This window comes from Solanum dulcamara, chromosome 5 (genome assembly GCF_947179165.1).
Source record: "Solanum dulcamara chromosome 5, daSolDulc1.2, whole genome shotgun sequence".
In the NCBI taxonomy this organism is placed as follows: Eukaryota; Viridiplantae; Streptophyta; class Magnoliopsida; order Solanales; family Solanaceae; genus Solanum; species Solanum dulcamara.
This window is the reverse complement of record NC_077241.1, coordinates 32,776,217-32,795,327: the sequence shown is the minus strand read 5'-3', so window position 1 is coordinate 32,795,327 and position 19,111 is coordinate 32,776,217. Positions and strand designations below refer to the sequence as shown.

At 37.5% G+C, this 19,111-nt stretch overlaps 1 pseudogene; it reads right to left on the bottom strand.

The window, feature by feature from the left end:
- Nucleotides 1-18,106: 18,106 nt before the first annotated feature.
- LOC129890995 (5S ribosomal RNA) lies at nucleotides 18,107-18,224 on the bottom strand (annotated as a pseudogene).
- Nucleotides 18,225-19,111: the final 887 nt, after the last annotated feature.

The following is a 19,111-nucleotide window of genomic DNA, read 5'->3' as shown; positions in this document are numbered from 1 at the left end:
TGTTACTAGTTTCGAACTTACCAAAAATCGAGCAGTATCTCCCCAATAACTTCAACATCCCCCAGATTTTAACTCGGCCACAATGTCAAAAAATATACCAAAAACAATAACCAGCAGCATATTTACAAGTAAATCACTTCAACCTTACACCATACAATCTCCAAACAACTAGCTTCAAACTACGATACAAAAATAGAGTTATTAATATTTGTTTCACAAAATCATTAACCATACCAAAGAGAGGGTCGTGTGGATGTAACCACAATCACCCACACCCTTGTTAAAATACTTTGAAGCCCTGCAACATACAAACCAACCAGCTGCACCTGTAGCACTAGAATAACAATCCACTGCTCGATTTCGATTTAGTTATAACCACTTTAATTTAGTTTGTTTCTAACGTCAATCATCCTTATGCAATTTTTCAACTTCCAACCTTATTTAAGACATTTAATATACCTCATAAAAACATCATATACTCTGATTTGAATGGGAAGCCCTTACCTTGCCCAAAACTTGTCAAACTCGTCGAAACTTGCCTAAAAAATTCCTTTAGTGCGCCTACAACTTTGTGGATGCTTGCTAACATTTTTGTGCTTCTAAAAATCATAAATATTCATTTATAATACCTTAATAACATCATGGTACACCCTATATAATTAATTCCCGGAGCAAAATTAAAGAACTCACCTTTTTTCCTTCCAAAACTGTGGCTCTCTCCCTCTCTAGTTTCTTCTCTTCTATTCTTTCTTGTTCTTGAATTTTATAGAGGAATATAGAACTTAATGAGTCATAAGATATGTATATATATAGTCTAATTTAAGGGGGGGACACATGTCATCCCCTCAGTGGTGACATGTGTAAATCCATCATTGGGCCAACACATCTCTTCCTCTAATCATGGGCTGCCACGTGAATGTGGGGAACCAACCCCTTTGATCCAACTTCTACCATGTGGCACTTCCAAATGCTGCCACATGTCACTCTCCCATACTTCCACATGGCACTTTCTTTTTCCCCTCATGGGTTCGTAATCTCACCTTCTTTTACAAACCTATGTAATCCTTGATACGTAAGCTTGGAAGCTTACGTAAATAAATCAAGTCCTACGACTTATTTTTTGGTGTCCAACTTCTTCTGAATTCTTCTAACTCTATTTTCAATCTTCTCTACTATGGGGTATTGCATTCTTCTTTCCTTAGAGTTGTTTGATAGCGTTATAGATTACCTGGCTCACATGGTAACTCTTAAGAAGCTTAATAGTTCTTAAGAAGTCTTAAGAAGCTTTAATAAGCTTTAAGAAACTTTAGGAAACCTTAAGAAACTTAAGAGGCTTACAATCCTTCCATGAAACTTAAGAGTCTTTCAAGAGACTTAAGAACACTTTCCAAGGTACAAAAGTACGGGGTGTAACATACTTCCTCCCTTTAGAACATTTGTCCTCGAATGTGAACCACAACCTTCCTCAAGATCTTATATAGACCATATGGAGAGTTTTTCTTTTCCACTGCAATAACATATTCATTTCCTCTTCAGCTTCCTAGGTCACTTCTTCACGGTTTTTGTTTTGCCTCAACGCCTTGATGGAAGCTACGTCCTTAGCTCAAAACTTTCTACTCCGCCGATCCAGGATAGTGATAAGTTGGTTCTCGTTAATTCAGATTCCTCCATGGTTCTTTGCTCATATTTGGCTCCAATTTTCCTATCGCACATTACATTTACACTCGTGCAATAATGTGCGAAAGCACTCAACTTATCCTAAGGGTTACCTTAGCATCGTCTCGCTAGTCTTCAGATTATGCCTTGCCCTTTCCTCTTTTATCTTACAACCGATATCGAGGTAGATCCTTCGTTCAACCCTGGTCACGTCTTTTTAGTCATTTGATTTAACTTATCTTTGTATTCCTCTGTAATATCTCCAAAATATGATAACTCCTTTTCATTATGTACTCCTCTGCTTGGTCCTATGCTGTATATAAATATTCGTAGGTTTCACAAATCCTCTTATACAACTGGTATGAGGTAAACACAGTCTTTTCATCTCTCGGTCCATCTTGCTTTACATGTCGTCTTCACACTAGAACTTGCTCGCACTAACTCTATTTTGTCCTACTCTTTTCTTTTCTTCCTTTAAGCATTCCTTGGTCTCCTCATTTCCTACTGCAAAAGATTTTCTGTTCTTTCTCCTTGCTACTTGTATGTCACAATATCAGTGACCAATGGCGTTGTTTTCATATCTTAATCTTTACTCAAACATGGCCTTACTACCCTTTACACGGTCCTTAGTTTGCTCAGTCTTACTCTCTTATCGTATTCACCCTTTGTGGTAGGCACCCATCCCTTAAGGTCTCTACCAATAATTCTTCACACAGTCTCAGATACTGCAACTTCTATTTATTTATGGTTGGCCTCAAGCCCTTGCTAACTCGTGCCAGTATGGGATATCGCTTAAAATTTAAGCATTCCTGTCAACATGTGATAGTGTCAGTTGATTTCCTCTCACGCTTGTATTTATCTTGTCTACTTCCCCCCTTTAGGGTGAACCCATGTCATCCTCTGTTTATTTTCAACTATTCTCGTGCAAATGATTCTATTCCAACATATTTAACATGCTGCACCATATTTACACCCTCTATTACATCAGCCATACTTTAGGTTGCCCCTATAAGAAACTGTAGTACAACCATGGGGTGCTTAGTATTCTCGATAGATAGTACATAATTTAGTCCAAGTACTGGTACTCGAGTCATATAACTAATGTAGTAGTTTAGCTAAATCCACATTTTATTCATCCCAATCAGTACGTTACTAGCACTTAAAATCGTGTTCGACTCTCCATTTGGGGGCCCTTATATTCTGATGACACATGTTTCATGTTTTGTTATCACCTCTTTTTTTTCCCCAAAGGATACCAATTGTTCCTTTAATAATTTCACAATGCCTCAATTGTTTTACAATTTTCCATTCCATATCCTCGAGGGATCCCACTATTTCCAAAGTGGAGGTACATATACACAATACCCCTTTCTTCTTCATGAGCTTTCATCCTTATTGTGTACCGGATGCTAACTCCTAATCTTACTCACAATCACATTCTTTAGTTACTTCTTTACTAGGCTCTACGTACTTCATGATGATCCTTATTATATTCACACTATATTCTGCTCATGGTCCATCCCGGAGGGTAATATTTCTTAACTTTTATTCACGATTCTTACTCTGGGCTAATTCCACCTGGTGGAGCAAGCGTACTTAACCCCTTCTCCTTCCTCGTCATTCTCATCCTTAATAACTCGCAAGCTATCTTAAGACATTCCTATACATCACCATTCTTTTCACCATATCAGTATTGACCTTCTACTTGCCACCCATATCGCAATTAACTTATTTCCCAAAGTTAGTTGTACTCCTAATTTAGTCGGATCTTATTGTTACCATATATACAATCTCTTAAGATATATTACAACTATATATCTCATTCTCTTTCTATTTCCAAAAAAATTTCAACAGAGTTTTTCTATATTCCTAACTATCCCAAACCTGCACTCAGGAAATACCAATAATGCCTCACAGGGTCAATACATATATATTCATATCACAGCCTCGCAGGGCGCCCAATATCAACAATAGTATAAAATGATAGACTTACCTCGTATGTCCAACTCAAACTGCACCCGTTACACTTTCCTATCTACTTTTCCTTTCAATTTTTAACTTTACATTTTAATCATATTTCAATCTTCTTACCTTACCCAGCATGCCTCTTTCGCACCTTTACTTACCTATATACTGTGTACCTTCCAATTTCATCCGTCACTTTCTTTTTTTAATATCATTCTTTAGCTGAAACCAAAGGTTAGAAAAAAAGGAATTTCATTTCTTATGGATGAGCTCTATTGCATGATCTAAGAAAAGAAAGAAAGGTAACATCCTAAATATCCTATAGCCTCCTATTTATAGATGTGGTACACCATACACCGATAAAAATGACTCTACTAGATACGGTCTATAGATATTCCGAGGACAAAACTGCTTTGATACCACATTTTTCACAAACCAACCCCATAGGCTGTGATGGCTGCTCGAACTGGGCACTCGCATATATCCCTGTTATCTGTAAGTAAATTTGTCCCCTGTTTAAGTTATAGCACATCAACAGGCAGGATAACATATAAGACGGCGAGGCTTATCATAGGCACCACTATACATACATGCATATACAATCCATACACAAACCACATATATGTCCACAGACCTCTAAGAGTAAGAACAGTAACATAAGGCGGGACAGGGCCCCCACAGTATCCATGAACAAATAAATATATACATCAAAGGTTAATACCAAAACTAGGCTCTGGTACAATGGAGTACTTCTGAACTGCTGAGTGGAACTCCTACACTGATAGATCCCCAAAGTGTGTATCTGTATCTGCGGGCATGAATGCAGCCCCCCCGAGAAAAAAGGGTCAGTACGTCATGTGTACTTAGTAGGTAAAGCATAAATATCATAAGGATATTATAGTTGGCATAGGATGCGGGGATAAAGTGTAACATTTAACCATTTACCGTACTCGCATCATATAAGAAAAAGTCATACATATTACCATCACGTACTATGCCCGGCCCGTTAAGGGACTCGGTGTACCATCTATATTATTCTGTCATCATAAGCACACACATATTATTAGAGCTGTGGAATGTACAGCCCAATCCATGTATATAGTAAGTACATGCCGAGGAATGTACGGCTCGATATGCACATTATATAATAATGCTGAGGAACAACGACTCAATCCATATATCATATAGTAATGCTAAGGAATGTTTCGTCTGATCCACGTATCATATAGTAATGCCGAGGAACGTTTGGTACAATCCACATATCATATAGTAATAATGAAGAATGTTTGGTCCGATCCACATATCATATAGTAATGCCGAGGAATGTTTGGTCTGATCCACATATCATATAGTAATGCCGAGGATTGTTTGGTCCAATTTATATATCATATAATAATATTTATATTATAGCCGGTCTTGAGACCCTAGAAATTTACTAAAGTAATACTAACGGTTCATAGAATCAGGGATACCCATCGTCATATAGTCCTTAGGACTAGAAGCTTCTACACCCAGTACTTCTCAACATATAGAGTTCAAGGAAAGTAGTTCAACTTACTACAAGGGTTTGACATTCAAAAGTGAATAAGAGATACGAATAACATTTAGGACTTAAGAGTGGAGTTACCCCTGAGCTTGTATCACATTTTACTTACATTAGGACATGCCAAAGGAAGAGAAAGAATAAGCTTTGCCTAGTCTCTACTTTTCCTCAGTGAGTCATCATTTACATATATCGTACCCGACCTGTCATAGTCTTGGTATCATAACCTTATTATTACATTACCTTACTATCATAGCACCACACTTATTTCAAAGACATATCAAGAGGAAATAAGGGTAGCTCTATGTACTTATGAAAAAACATGCCAAGAGAAAGGAGAACTTCACATACTTACTACTCTCCATCATATAGAAGCCATGAGAGGCAATAACTCACCTAGTATAGGAATTATACCATCGATAAGTGAATAAGACTTATGATTCATACTTGGGGTTCTATGAATGTAATTATCCCCACATTTTGTATATCGATCACTTAAGGCTAAGACATGCCAAAAGAAAAGAAGGATAACTTTACATACCTCTTACGGATTACTCTTACACATTCGCCTCGTCATCTCTTGAACCTATTTAACATGAAATTAATACTAAGGTTAATGAACTTTCACTTTCCAATTTCCAACTCTACACCCAAGTACTCATAGGAATTATTTCCTTATCTATTACCTTCAACTAGTTTGTTACTAGTTCTGAATCTACCAAAAATCGGGCAGCATCTACGCTATAACTTCAACATCCTCGAGATTTCAAATCTGCCACAATATCACCAAACATACCACCAACAACAACCATCAGAATATTTACAAGTAAATCACTTCAACCTTACACAATACAAGCTCCAAACAACTAGCTCCAAACTATGATACGAAAATAGAGTATTTTAATCTTTATCTCGTAAAATCTTTAACCATACCAAATGGAGGGTCATGTGGCTGAAACCAGTAGCACCCACACCCTTTTTAAAATACTTTAAATCCCTTCAATGCTCAACCTAACCATCTTCACTCACAGCATCACAACGACAACCCACTACTCGACTTCGATTTAGCTATAACCACTTCAATTTAGTTTGTTTCTAATGTCAATCATCTTTATGCAATTTTTACAATTCAAAACTTATTTAAGACATTTAATATAACTCATAGCAATATCATAAACTCCTATTTTAAAGGGAATCCCTTACCTTATCCAAAACTCGTCAAACTCATTAAAACTTGCCTCGAAAGTTCCTTTAGCACGCCTACAACTTTGTGGCTGCGTGCTAAAGTTTTAGTGCTTCTCCAAACCCTAAATTTTCATTAACCTTCATAAAATCGTGGTACACATTAGATAATTAATTCACGAAGAGAAATCGAAGAACTCACCTTTTTTTCCTTCTAAAACCGTGGCTCTCTCCCTCTCTAGTTTCTTCTCTTCTCTTCTTTCTTGTTCTTGAATTTTCTAGAGGAATATAGAACTTAAAGAGTCATAAGATATGTATATATATAGGCTACTTTAGGGGAGGACACATGTCATCCCCTAAGTGGTGACACGTGTCAAGCCCTCTTTGGGCCAACACATCTCTTCCTCCAATCACGAGCTGCCACATAGAATGTAGGGGCCCACCCACCTTTCCTCTATCTCCTTCCATATGGTACTCCCAGCTGCTGCCATGTGGCACTCTCCCATGCTGCCATGTGGCACTTTCTTTTCCCCCTCGTGGGTTCGTAATCTCATTTTCTTTTGCGAACCTATGTAATCCTTGCTAGGTAAGCTTGGTATGTAATCCAGTAGCTTAAGTATGTAAGATTTCCATGTTGGAAGCTTACATAAATAAGTCGAGTTCTAAGACACATTATTTGGTCTCCAACTTCTTCCGAATTCTTCTAACTCTATTTCCAATGTTCTTTACTATGGGGTATCACATTCTCCTTTCTTTAGAGATATTTGATAGCGTTATAGATTATACGGATCACATGGTAACTCTTAAGAAGCTTAATAGTTCTTAAGAAGTCTTAAGAAGCTTTTAGAATCTTTAAAAAACATTAGAAAACCTTAAGAAACTTAAGAGGCTTATGATCCTTCCATGAAACTTAAGATCCTTTCAAGAGACTTAAGAATGCATTCCAAGGTACAAAGGTATAGGGTGTAACACTAACAAATGACTTATTGGGTTAGTTTTGCTCCTGGATTGGTGGTTTACTCAGATTTGCACTCAAAGAGTTGTACATGAACTCATGGCATCAAATTTGATTGCATTATGATTGGATTCTAATATTGGCTCAGTTTTTAGAAACTCCATTGGTAGCAGAGTGTCATGATCCAAGCCTAGGGCCTAGACGTGGCATGGCGAATGAGGAACCCAAAAGTACCTCAAATAAGCCTCTTAGCATTCTTTTAGCCTTTCATAGGTAATGATGATAAATAAACAAGTGGAAATCATAATAGTAAATCTTAAACTTACATATGTCCAACAATACCTCTAACTTTTAGATTTAACGGGGCTAAGACAAGTCCCTAGATCACCTTCAATCATAATAGAAGAAATTCCATAGTAAAATATCTCAGCATATCATAAGCTAGAAAGATAAAGGAGTATTGTTCCCAGAACATGGGAACTCACCAAAAGTAGTCTTCAACGGAATCTCAACTATCCACGTGGAGGAGAACGAGGAGGAGCACTAATCCCTTCATGGTGATATCATGTAGGCAAAAGAGTATGCGTTAGTACTTTGAATGTACGAAGTATGTAAGGAGGCATGAACATTGAGAAAACATTAAAACATTTATGTAATATGGAACATAATGTAATGCATGCATAATAAATCATATAGATATCCTTTAAAACATTCATTTTGTGGGAAAATAACCATAACTGACATTTAAGACCATGCGAGCTATTACATGGAATCCAACATAACCCTCTACGTTGCCGGAGAGACTACTTGCCAGGTAGAACTTCATCCACTTCACTTGTTTCTTTAACTCAAACTTTAAGGGCTATTTATGGATCCATTAGCCTAAGCCTACAAGGGCTCCTATGTTGGCACATAGTTAATGAGGCAAGGGATTGCTACTAGGATTCCCTTACCGAATCACACCTCAATGCCTTATTCGGTGCTAAGTCAATCCCATGAAATAGTTTAATAATTCAAAATAGTTATAGCATATAGATTGAGAATTCAAAACATCATTTTTGGTAGAATAGCTCATTAAAACATTTGGTGATTCAAATATGCAAGAATTATCCTTATAGCATAAAGAATCCATCATTAATATCATTTCATCATTCTTTCATTTCATAGACTCCCTTTTGATCATAGATATTGCTTTCATAAACATTCATTTGGAGTCAAAGTTTTCAAGTCAAATTTTATTGAAAACATAGTAAAATTAGGTGGGTTCAAATCACTTCAACTTCCAAACATGTGTGTAAATAAATATACATAAATAGTTTGAAATCCATTAATTAAAAATCATACTTTAAACAACCCACTATGAATTTTAAGAACTTTTAAATAGATAAATAGAGGAACCATCAATTCATACATATGAAACTATGTTGCATCAAAATAGACCAATAATCATTAGTTTAACCATGATTCATACTATTAAGTAAAAATAAGAATTACCATAAGAAAATATTACTTGAAATCAAGAGACTTAATTGAAAGAGTTTTTGGACTACATGAGTGGAAGAACCCATGGATAAACATCTACATAACTTAGAGTAAAGCTTAAAGAAAATGAATATAATTTATCATATAATCAAAATAATTTAGAAATAAGAGTAGAAAGAATACTCTTATTGAAGCCTTACATACCTGGAATCCGAAGCTTTAGTCGGAACCAAAGGACTTAATGAACACTCTTGAGTCCTAGCTTTTCTCCTCGCTGGAATATTTTGTGTACTACCCGGAGTATATGAATAACCGAAATAATATTTCTTCACTACTAAGAACTAAAACTATATTTGAGAAGGAGTAAACAAGTGTATAGAGAGAAAAATTGCTTGAAAAAGCTTGATGAATAAAATCAGGAAATAAGGTGGGTATTTATAGGAGTAGAAGAGGGACCTAACAATAAATAAAAATAATTACAAAGGATGATCTTGAAATTTCAATTGAGGATTTTGATGTCATGGATGATGTCAAAGGGTTCTAGATCTTTTCATGGTAGGTGAGATGGATTCTTTTTAACAGAATACTATTTTTCGGAGCTGCGTTTGAATAAGATAAATTCCTTATTAGGATTTTGTGTACGCATAAGAATTGTAGATGTGGAAGTCTTGTTTCATTTAGTTCAAGAATCAACCAATTTGGAGCATCCTAAAGTAAGATATGAATTTTCTTCTATAAATACTCTATTCTATCACAGCATCCTGTCTTACAACAATTAATTTATTTGACCTACTTAACCTCTGAAACATAAAATATGATCTTCCCAAAAGTTGTAGGTAATGATATTGTGGTTACTTAGAAATTTGAATCACCTAATTTGGACCATCCTAAAAAGTTATTCCAAAAATACAGAGGATGTATCATTTTTTTTGGCGAGAATTGAAACATCGTATACAACATTTTTAGGGGATGTTACATTATCTCCCCCTTGGAAACATTCGTCCTCGAATGAGAAAAGACTTATCTTAAGTAGAGTAGAGTCTAAACCAACAACCCATCATTAATGCAATAGTGTAATTTAAAACATCGTTTGAAACATATATCATAATTTTGTAAGCATATGACAATAAAAGTTTAGATGCAAAGATTTCAAGTAATTGAGCAAGGACAACTTAACACCTTAGGTTTGGGTAGAGGGAAAAACATAAGGGTATCGCTTAATCATATCCGCTTCCACTTCCCATGTTGCACTTTCTATTTGTTGATACCTCTAAAGGACTTTAACAGATGCAACTTCTTTGTTCCTCAATCTCTTAACTTGCCGGTCCAAAATTTCGACAGGAACTTCTTCATAGGTCAAGTTTTCTTCAATATTCACTACTTCCATAGGTACAATGTAACTAGGATCACCCACACTTTTTTTTTCAACATAGACACATGAAACACCAGATGAACTATGGCCATTTCCAATGGTAATTCCAACTCACATGCAACCTTGCCAACACGTCTCACGATTCTATAAGGCCCTACATACCTAGGGCTCAATTTCTCTTTTTTACCAAATCGAACCAAACCCTTCATGGATGAAACCTTCAGATACACCCAATCGTCCACATTAAACTCAAGATCCCTTTTTCTAGTGTCGGAATAGGACTTTTGACGACTTTGAGCCATCTTCAACCTTTCTCTAATGATCTTTACCTTCTTTAAAGAATCAACTACCAAATCGGGTCCCAACAAGGTCATCTCACCTACTTCGAAGCAACCAACCGGTGATCTACACCGTCTCCCATACAAAGCCTCAAACAACGCCATCTCAATACTTGAGTGGTAACTATTATTATAGGCAAACTCGATGAGTGGTAGATAATCATCCCAATTTCCTTTAAACTCCAACACACAATCCCTTAACATATCCTCTAGTATTTGAATCGTCATTTCAGCTTGCCCATCCATTTGAGGATGGAATGCTGTGCTCAACTTTACCTTAGTACCGAGGCTTTTCTGAAATGATCTCCAAAAGTGAGAAGTTAATTGGGTACCACAATCCAAAATAATGGATAACGGCATACCATGCAACCTCACCAACTCCTGAATATACAACTTGGCATAGTCTTCAGCACTATAGGAAGTCTTAACCGATAGAAAGTGAGATGACTTAGTCATTCTATCAATAATTACCCAAATCGAGTCATGACGCTTCTGGGTATGAGGCAAACCCACTACAAAATCCATATTCACATCTTTCCACTTCCAAGTAGGGATTTCAATTTCTTGGGCTAGGCCACCCGGTCTTTGATGTTCGGCCTTCACTTGTTGGCAATTCGTACATTCGGACACAAACCTTGCTATGTCCTTTTTCATGCAACCCTACCAACACAATTCCTTTAAGTCTTGGTACATTTTCATTGAACTGAGATGAATGGAGTATGTAGAATTATAAGCCTCCATTAAGATCAAACTCCTTAGGCCATCAACATATGGAATATATATGCGACCTTGGTAGTATAGCACCCCATCTCCCCCTTGGGAAAAGACCTCTATCTTCTTTTCCTTTACCAACTTCTTTAACTCGATAAACTTTGGGTCAAGATCTTATTTTGATTTAACATCCACCACCAAAGAGGATTCAGACCTATTTTGAACAACCATACCACCATCATTAGTACCACACAACTTTACCCCTAATCTAGACAACTGGTGAACATCTTTCACCAACTTCCCTTTCCTTCCATCCACATGGGCCACACTCTCCATAGACACTCTACTAAGTGTATCAGCAACCACATTGACTTTACCCGGATGATAGTGTACACTCATGTCATAGTCCTTAAGGAGTTCTAGCCACCTTCTTTTCCTTAGATTAAGGTCTTTTGGGTGAACCCATATTGAAGACTTTTATGATCAGTATACACATCCACATGTACCCCATAGAGGTAATACCTCCAAATCATCAGAGAAAAAATAATGGTTGCCAATTCAAGGTCATGGGTAGGGTAGTTACACTCATGCACTTTTAATTGCCTAGAAGCATAGGCTATGACCTTGCCATTTTGCATTAAGACACAACCTAAACCAATATTTGAAGCATCACAATAAACTACAAACCCTTCTAATCCTTCTAGGAGAGTCAAAATAGGAGGAGAGGTAAGTTGATCTTTCAAGGTCTGGAAAACTCTTTTCACACTCATCCGTCTATATGAATTTGGATTTCTTCTGGGTCAATTTTGTTATAGGAGATGAGATGGAAGAAAAACCTTTGATGAACCTTCTATAGTACCCGGCTAGACCCAAGAAACTCCTAATATCTGAAGAAGACAATGGTTTAGGCCAATTCTCAACTGCCTCTTTTTTCTTAGGATCAACCTTGATTCCATCACCAGACACTACGTGACCAAGAAATGCCACCTTTTTTAACCAAAATTTACACTTACTAAATTTTGCAAACAATTGCCTATCCTTCAACGTTTGAAGCAAAACTCTCAAGTGATTTTTATGTTCTTCCTCACCCCGAGAGTAAATCAAAATATAATCAATGAAGACCACCACAAAAGTATCAAGGTAAGGTTTGAACACCCTATTAATCAAGTCCATGAATACCACTGGTGCATTTGTTAATCCAAAACTCATCACCACAAACGCAAAGTGACCATACCTTGTTCGGAAGGCTATTTTGGGAATGTCACACTCCCTCACCGATAGTTGGTGATAGCCGGACTAAAGGTTGATCTTGGAGAAGTGACTTGCCCGTTGTAATTGATCAAATAAGTTATCTATTTTAGCGAATGGGTACTTATTCTTAATGGTCATCTTATTTAATTGCCGATAGTCTATACACATTTGAAGTGACCTATCCTTCTTTCTCACAAATAGAATGAGAGCACCCCATAGAAAAATACTTGGTCTTATGAACCCCTTCTCTAACAAGTCCTTTAATTGTTCCTTCAACTCTTTCAATTCTGTTGGGGCCATACGGTAAGGAAGAATAGAGATAGGTTAGGTATTAGGGAGGAGATTAATACTAAAATCAACTTCCCTTTTGAGAGGGATACTAGGAAGGTCATCGGGAAAGACATCAGGGAATTCATTGACTATAGGAACTGACTCAAGAGTAGGACTTTTGGATTCGACATCCCTAACCCTTATAATGTGGTAAATAAAACTCTTAGAAATCATTTTTTGGGCCTTAAGATAAGAAATGAACTTACCCTTTACCACCAAATCATGGCCCTCCCATTCAATAACAAGCTCATTTGGAAATTGGAACTTGACTCGATGAGTCCTATAATCTATGGAAGCATAAGATGCATGTAACCAATCCATCCAAAGAATGACATCGAAATCTATCATGTCAAGCTCAATGAGATCACAAGAAATAACTTTATGCATGATGGACACAAGGCAACCCTTATAGACCTTTTTAGGAATAACCAACTCACCAATAAGGGTAGACATGAAATAGGGCTCTAATAACATTTCACGTAAAATATCAAATCTATTAGCAAGGAATGGAGTAACAAAAGATAAATTTGCACCCTGATCTAATAGTGCATACACATCAAAAGAAAAGACCTTTAACATACCAGTAATGACATTGGGTGCATCCTCAACCTCTCGTCTCCCATGCAAGGAGTAAAAGTGGTTGGTGTAGTGGACACCTCTTTGGACTTGTCGACCATGAGCAATTTGGCCTTGAGGCCTACTACCACCATTTCTACAATCCTTAGCATGGTGGCCCAACTTGCCACACTTAAAGCATGCATTGAAGTCGGCTAAGCATTCCCCTTTGTAAGTCCTTCCACACTTCTTGCAAGCGGGGAAAGTTTGAGTAGCAACATTCTCTCTTGGAACCATTGGTTTACCACTCGTGTCCTTGTTGAACCTTGGAGGATAATTATTGGTGGAACCTTGTCCCATAAATCGTTGCCCACCTTGGTTTTTGCCATTGTTACTATCATGACCCAACCCTATAGTTAGCGACTGGGGTCCGATCTGGACCCCCTTATGCGTATCAATCAGCTACCCTTAAGTTAAATCGTGTGTGATGTGATACCATACACAAACCCCAATGGGTCAAAAACGTTTTTTCATAAACCTATAGCCTCATTCAGCTGTATCATAATAGGAAAGGGCATGCGAGCCGACGAGGCTGCCTCACCACAAAAACGTTTACAATATGTCGTATAACCGTAACTGAAACAAACTTACAAATAACCCACAAACACATATCTATAGACCTCTAAGAGTAATAACTGCATCATATGGTAGGACAAGGCCCCCGCCATACCCTTGAATAAATAAATATGTATATTGAATGACCAGTATCAAATATTAGGCTCCAGGACAGTGAAGCACTTCCGACATAGCTGAGAGGAACTCTTAAGTTGACTGATCTCCAAAATGAACATTTGTACTTGTGGGCATAAAACGCAGCCCCCCAGAGAACGGGGGGTCAGTACGACATATGTACTGAGTATATGAAGCATAACATATCATAACTGAAACAACAACTAAAATAGGGATACAGAAAACATATATAACAGTTAACAGATTACTGTACCTGCAACTTAGGACATGCAGTCATATACCTTATCATACCCTATACCCGGTCCTTTAGTGAACTCGGTATCATAATCATTTCATCATAATCATGCTCGGCCCTTCATGGGATGCGGTGAATGATTATTGCATCATATATCATGCCCGGCCCTTCATGGGATGCAGTGAATTTATCATGCCCAACCCTTTATGGGACGCGGTGAATTCATCATACCCGGCCCTTCATGGGACGTAGTGAATTTATCATGCCCGGCCCTTCATAGGACGCGGTGAATTTATCATGCCCGGCCCTTCATAGGGCATGGTGAATTTATCATGCCCGACCCTTCATAGGGCATGGTGAATTTATCATGCCCGGCCCTTCATGGGACGCGGTGAATTTATCATGCCCGGCCCTTCATGGGGTGTGGTAATTTATCATGCCTGGCCCTTCATGGGACGCAGTGAATTTATCATGCCTGGCCCTTCATGAGATGCTGTGAATGACGTATTAACAGCCTGCACGAGTAAAGTAACGAGGAACCAAATGCAATTAGTTCATTCTCTGAGATTCGGTATAACAATCGTCATGGATTATCATTTGAGAATCAAAACTATCATCGTCTAACGTATCCTCTAACTTTCATTAGGGGCCACATCGACGGAGTCTCAAGAGTCCTAGGCTTTTATTAAGGTAATACCAAATGGCCTATGCAATCAGAGACACTTGTCATTATAGAATTCTTAGGCATGGGAGCTCATACATTCAATTAGTATTCATCATATAGGGACTCGAGGGTAGTAGTTCAACTACTTCAAGAACTTTGATATTAAGAAATGAATAGGAGTTATAGATCATGCTTCCCATGCATCCGGTTATAATTTCCTATATAGAAGGCTTGAGGGTGATAGCTCAGCTACTTTAAGAACCTTAGCATTTAGAAGTGAACACGAGTAAATAGGCTCTATATATATTACCTTTTATCCCATAGAAGCCTTAAAAAGGAAATAGCTCAACTATTACAGGAGTTCTACCATTACGAAGTGGATAAGAATTATGGACTGTACTCGGAGCTTTACGAATGGAACTATCCCTAAGTTCCATATACAAACCATTCATAACTTATATCTAAAACATGCCAAAATAAAGAAGAATAGATTTACCTACTTATGCCAAAAACATGCCAAGATAAGGAATAAGCTTTACATACTTATTCCAAAAATATGCCAAAAGAAAGCTTCACATACCTGTTATGGGTTAGTCTTTGTCCCGGTCGCCTTGTCGTCCCGTGAACCTATTTAACATGGAATCAATACGAATATCAACCAACTTAGACTTTTACAGCATCTTATATTACCTACAAGTATTCACAACATTCATTTCCTCGCTCACCTTCTCGACTAGTTCCTTACCTAGGTAAGGCGTTAACGAAAATTGGGCAGCATCTCCCTTATAATGTGCCCTATCCGAATTTCCAATTATACTCCTAATAGCTACAGCCAACTAAAAACAATAACATGCACCATATATATATATATATATACAATTCACATCAACCTTATACAACATAAACTCCAAACGATTCACTCGAAATTACACAACCAAAATAGGGTTTCTAGTTTCAATTTTATAAAACCTTTAACCGTTCAAAGAAGGGGTTCGTGTGGATTCAACCAGAAGCTTCCCCACCTATTTTAGAACACTTTTAGGCTCTAAAACACACCACCACACACCTACAGCATCCCTCACACGCACAACGCCTCATTTCGACTACAATTTAACCATAGTGATTCCAATTTAGTTTATTTCGAATGTTGAGCATTTCTACGACATTCTTAAACTTCCAGCAGCATAAAAGGGGTGTAATACACCATATAACAACACCATAAACTTCAAATTTAAAGTAAAGACCTTACCTTTCCCAAAATTGGCCAAAACGCGCCAACGCTATCAAAACGTAAATTCTGGACAGCCTATTGTCTTGTATTGTCGCTTAGTTTCGAAGGGGTAATTGAAAGAAACAAGATTTGTGGACTCAAAGAAAGTTATATACATGTGTCTTAGGGTCGCATAAAATTTTGAATCACCCATACATCAATTTTGTACAAAATGATATGCCCAAAATACCAACAACATTCCTTGTAGAATTTCTAAAACGAAATCTGGGCAGCAGCGCCCCCATACTTCACCACCTTTTTTTGAGCAGATAAAAGCAAAAATGGGTTTTAGAGGCTAAACAAAAGTTATAGCCCTATGAAATATATTTCCAAAACATCCTAAATCACTTGTAACGAAACCTTATACAAGGATTTATACTCGTTTTACGAACAGCAGTATCATTCAAAAACGGGTCTGTTAACAAGAAGAAAAACCTCCTCCTTTCCCTAACGATAAATCTTATGTTGTTAAACTCCGTCATATCACCATAGGATAGCTTAAATAATTAATTCACAGAAAGATATCTAGAAACTTACCTTTATTTTTCTTGGCAAACCCGTAGGTCTCTCTCTTGTTCTCTCAAGTTTTCCCTCAATTTTTTCCAAGTGAAAGATGCTGAAAATATGATGAATTAGTCATCACTTAACATATATATCCCTTTTTGGAAGGTGACATGTGTCATCCTCTAAGGGTGACATGTGTCACAACCATAGGCATCCATGTCACCTCATGCAACCAATCACATGCTTCCATGTGGCTATGTGGGACCCACCTCAAGTAGTTGTGTCACCTACTTGGTCCAAGTAGGTGCATCACCTACTTAGTCAAAGTAGGTACATCACTTGCTTGCTTCTGAGTAGGTTCTACGCCTCCTTCCGCCTCTCTCGTGGGTTCGTAATCTCATTTTAATTTAGGAGCCTATGTAATCCTTGCTACGTAAGCTCAACATGTACTCCAGTGGCTTAGTTATGTAAGTCATCCAAGTTGGTAGCTTATGTAGGTAAGTTGAGTCCTACGACTTGTTATTTTGGCCTCCAACTCATTTCAAATCCTTATAGACCTATTTCCAACCTTCACTCTTATGGGGCATCACGTCCTCCCTTCCTTAGAGTTATTTAATCACGTTATAGATAATCTGGGTCACGAGACAACTTTCAAGAAGCTTAAAAAGACTTTCCGAAGTATAAAGGTATGGGGTATAACATCTTTCCCCCCTTTAGAACATTCGTCCTTGAATGTTAACTAGCTTCATAAGGTCATATGATTGCTTCAAGATTTCTCTATATTGGTTGTCATCCAAAGGCCTCTTGTTAACCCATATAGTCAATTTAAGAGCATAATTACCTGTAGGCATAGGGAACATGTGATATTTCTTTTCATTTCTTCTTTCTAGTTCTCTTATGACACATCATATTGCACCCTTTACACGAATATGTGTGGGAGCTTAAAGTAGCTCAGAAGATGCCTTAGCATCGCCATACTAGTTTGTACGTAAACCCTTATCGTTTCTTACTTCCTTCATCTGATGTTAGGTCTCCACTATAGCTTTTGTCCTTAGTACTGATTGTACCTTAAAGGTTTTTCTTCAAACCATCTTATACCTTCCCTTAATGTATTCGAATATAGTAGTTACATGGCTACTACCAACTTCTTTTATCGAGTAATCACTTAGTTTTACTCTTGGAATACCACCATTCGTAGGTTGCATCAATTGTTTTGCAAAGTAACATCCGCTATCTCAAAGGGCCTTATCATCTTTCACGGTAGAGTCACATATCTACAATACTTCTTTATACCAACCTTTCCATGCAAGGCCAACATATACATACATCCATATCATCTCATATCACAGCCGTACAGGGCTTCTTAGGAGGTTACCTATCCTAGTACTACTCTAGCCCAAGCACGCTTAACTTCGGAGTTCTGATGGAATCTGGTGCATTAGTGCTGGTATGATTGCATCCTGCCCCATAGTATAACACTTCTTAACCTTTTTGATGATCCTTACCATGGGTTACTTACCCTTCTTAGTTAGTCTTATCCTTGTGTATCAATTCCGTCGGTGCCTTAATATATCATTCTATCCAGAACTACCGATCTTCTCTACATTATTTTCCTAGGGTCACAAGTCTTTTCCAACTTTGGTTTACCATATCAATACCAACCTCCTAGTTTTTATTGTCATCAATTCAGCAATTAACTTATTTCTCTAGGTCATCCATGCTCATGGTTTATCCAAATTTCATCATTATTGTGGGAACAACCTTTCAAGACATACAACAGCCCTATATCTCATTCTTTTTTTATTTCTAGGAAATATTGGGCAGAATTTCCTCTATATTTCTTACTGTCTCAAACCTGCAAGTAGAAAATACCAACAGTGCCTCGCAGGGACAACACGTATAAAGATACATATATACGTATTATATCACGTCATATCGCAAGCTCACAGGGCATTCAAATCATCAATAGTATAAACTGATGGACTTACCTCGTATGTCCAATTCGAACTGCACCTGTTTAGACTTTTCGTCTACTTTTCCTTTCACTTTTAAACCTTATATGTCAATTGTACTTCAACACCTTACCTGGAACCTATCATTCGTGCCTTGCTTACCTGAGTGCTGTGTAACTTCTAATATTGTTAGTAACCTTCTTCTATCGAAGTTGTCCTTCTGCTGAAATCACTAATTAGTATGAGGAATTTCATTCCCTATGACTTGGCTCTATCACACGATCGTAGATATGAAAGAAAGTAACATCCTAAATATCTTATAGCCTCCTGTCTATGGATATGGTGCACAACACACCGATAGACAAGACTCTACTAGATACGGTCTGTAGACACTTC